Below are 3,246 nucleotides of genomic sequence, written 5' to 3'. Positions count from 1 at the left end.
CTTTGTTCACGCCATTCCGAGTCAATGGCAGCTCTAGGACACTTGGGAGGGAAATGCTTAACTGGAATTTGTGCGAGACTAGAAAGATTGAGCTTAGCAGCATTTGAAGGCTCTATAAGACAGGATATCTCATACAAATCATCATCAAATATGAACCTGGTTTTGATCTGTGCAACTGCTTCCTTGTAAAATTCTCATGCTGTGAGGTATAGCTTCATCTCTTGATTATGGTCCACCTTAGGGTCGCGGTCTACAAGCTCTGAAATGGCGATCTGGGAATTCAGTCCAAGATAATTTTTTTGGATAGCTACATAATAATTGTCATCATTTACATCAAGTGAATTTTTCAAAGCATTTACATATCCTACCTCAAGAAAGTTCTTGGAGAGAGTTGCAACAAGTCTTTTTGTTTCTAATTTAAATGTATGGAAAAGGGGGAGACTGTGATTGGAAAAGAGCATTGAATTCAGCCAACATGCCCAAAATATAGTCCATGAACATCATCATTATTCTCATAAAGGGGTTTTTCAAGCCACCAAGTGCTAAATCGTTTCCAAGGGTAGGATCATCAAACACAACCTCAGTAAAACATACTGTCAGAGCATCCCATTGCTCAAGAATCCATTTGAAGCAGCTATGTACAGATAACCATCTAGTTTGTCCAGGGGACAATATCTTGTGATTGTCAATTTCTAAGAAGTCCTCGAAAGCGTTCAATGAATTCACTCGTTTTGCACTATGACTGAAGTGGCTGTGAATGGCTCCAGGATTTCGCTAATTGGCATTGTTTGCAGTCACACCTATTATGTTCAATTAAAAAGAAAAAAATGACAAAAATCGCCAAAAATCGGTAGAAAATCGGTATTTCGGTAGGCTTGAAATTTATTCGGTAGAAAGGTCCGAAAATCGGTAGATCTACCGATAAATCGGTAGAAGTGGTAACACTGGTAGTATGATTACTTAGGTTTCGCTGGGAAACCGACGATTCCACAAACCACGATGATGAGTGGATAAGTCTACCTCTGAGCATGAAAAGGATCGGATTTGGCTAAATTCCCAGCCTGGTCATTGAGGAATGTTCCTGGCTGATAATATTGTCAGCTGGGAAGAGTTAGATGTAATCCGAGTGGTTGTGGCATTGTATATAAAGCAAAAATATAATAGGTTTGTTTTATTACAAAAAAATTAAATGTGATCATGGCTGCCACATTTGATGTGAATTGACACATTTTGTGTCAAAATGACACAATTTGATATTGCGTGACACAATGACACATTCAGACGAAATGATGACACAGTCGACGAAAATGACACATTTTTCAATAAAAAATGACACAATCGATAAAAATGACACATTAAAAAAAAATAACACATTTTTGTCATCCTAGTCTTGATTTTTAAATGGTAATAAAAGAAAAGTAAAATTTCAATTTTCTACCTCCAGAAAAGCTACAAATTAATGGAAGGGAATAGAGCTGCCTAGCGGTGGCAATAGTACACAAACAGTGCAGAATACAGGACAGATGCCATCACCGTATTTAAAACTTAAACTACGCGAAAAAAACAGCCGTAGGCGGAAATTTCAAATCAAAATGCACGCTGAATATCTGAACTTAATTGGCTTCTTGATTGAGTATTTGATGTAGCCAACTGGTACGTACTTAGTAGTAAAAATTAAACAGCATGCAGTTTACCAAAGCTGTGTGCATAAGTAGCAACTCCCATTTCTAGGAGTATAGGAGGGGTATCCAACCTTGTTTGAATGGCTTACATATTGAGTAAATAAAAAGCTTAGCAAATAAAGCCGATTACGTATAGAGCTGATTACGATTACGACGTCATACGAAAAGTCTATTTTCAATTTGCTGTCTGAATTGATTGTCCCTAAAACTTTTATAAATGTAAACTTGCCTCGTTGGCTGCCCAGACACAAATTCATAGTGTGTAACATTAATTTAATCGAATGTTTCTACTTCTTTCATGACGTCACAAAAAGGTCAAGATCCCAAGATAATAGGATAAGGTTAAGTTTACTCCTTTTTGAACTGATTTGGAAAAGATTATATATTCAAAACTCTAAATAAAGATTTGACAATTAAATATGATACCACTTGTAGCAAAAAAATATGACACATTTTGTGATGCATTACGGAATCTGAGATGACACAAAAAGCACATTTTCGGAAAAAATATGACACACTCCCTAAAAAAAATTTAGCAGCCCTGAATGTGATTAAGATCGATGTTAAAGCACTGTAAAATTGTTTCAGGTCTGACCCTGTTGAAAGGGATGAAAATCTTTAAGTATTTATAAGGATCGGCTTTGGCTATTGTCGAAGCCTGGTCATTGAGGAATGCCCCTGGCTGATAATATTGTCATCTGGGATGAGGTAGATATAGTCTGAGTGGTTGTGGAATTTTATACAAGCCTAAAATATATTAGGGTGCTCTTGTAACTAATAAAATTACACGTGATCAAGATCGATTCTAAAGCACTTTAAAATTGTTTCAGATCTGATGCTATTGAAACGGATGAAGATCTTTAAGTATAAAAATGTATAAAAAACAAACCACGATGACGAGTGAAAATGTCTACCTCTGAGCATGAAAAGGATCGGCTTTGGCTTATGTTCAAGCCTGGTCACAGAGGAATGTTCCCGGCTGCTGTTATTGTCAGCTGGGAAGAGGTAGATGGAATCCGAATGGTTGTGGAATTGTATTTAAACGTAAAATATATTTGGTTGCTTTTGTTACAAATATTAAGTTTTCTTGAGTATGTCTGAATAATACACAATTACCAAAAAATTGCTCAAACAGTAATATAAATGAATCTAAATGGAGAATGCGTATTTTGCGGTAAAAGTTTTTTTTTTAATATTAAAGTCCTGAGCACCATCAGGGCCAAAACCCGAATATATTAAACATGAGGAATGCATTTAAGCGTTTATTTTTCCATACAGCGAAAATACAATTATATTACTTTTTATAAAAAGATTTGACCTAAAAAGGAATATAAATGAACTTAAACGGAGAATGTACATGTGTTGATAATTTTTTTTACTTTAACTCCAAAAATTCCTGTTTAGCGCATAAATATTTGCAATTGAAGCATTTTAGGTACTGATCGGGGTGGCAACCTTCAGCCCCTTAACATTTAGCCCCTTGTTTACAAAATAAAATGTTATTTTTAGTCCATTTTTTTTGTCAGTTCAAACATCATAGTTTCCCTTTTTTCCTTTGAATTCG

At 35.5% G+C, this 3,246-nt stretch overlaps 2 pseudogenes; both read left to right on the top strand.

Annotated features, from left to right (window-relative positions):
* Window positions 1-937: 937 nt before the first annotated feature.
* LOC136038314 (small nucleolar RNA U3) lies at window positions 938-1,131 on the top strand (annotated as a pseudogene).
* A 1,404-nt stretch (window positions 1,132-2,535) lies between these two features.
* On the top strand, window positions 2,536-2,707 carry LOC136038315 (small nucleolar RNA U3; annotated as a pseudogene).
* The last annotated feature ends 539 nt before the right edge of the window (window positions 2,708-3,246 follow it).

Source organism: Artemia franciscana, chromosome 17 (genome assembly GCF_032884065.1).
Source record: "Artemia franciscana chromosome 17, ASM3288406v1, whole genome shotgun sequence".
Lineage (NCBI taxonomy): Eukaryota > Metazoa > Arthropoda > Branchiopoda > Anostraca > Artemiidae > Artemia > Artemia franciscana.
This window is presented reverse-complemented; position numbering and strand designations above follow the sequence as displayed.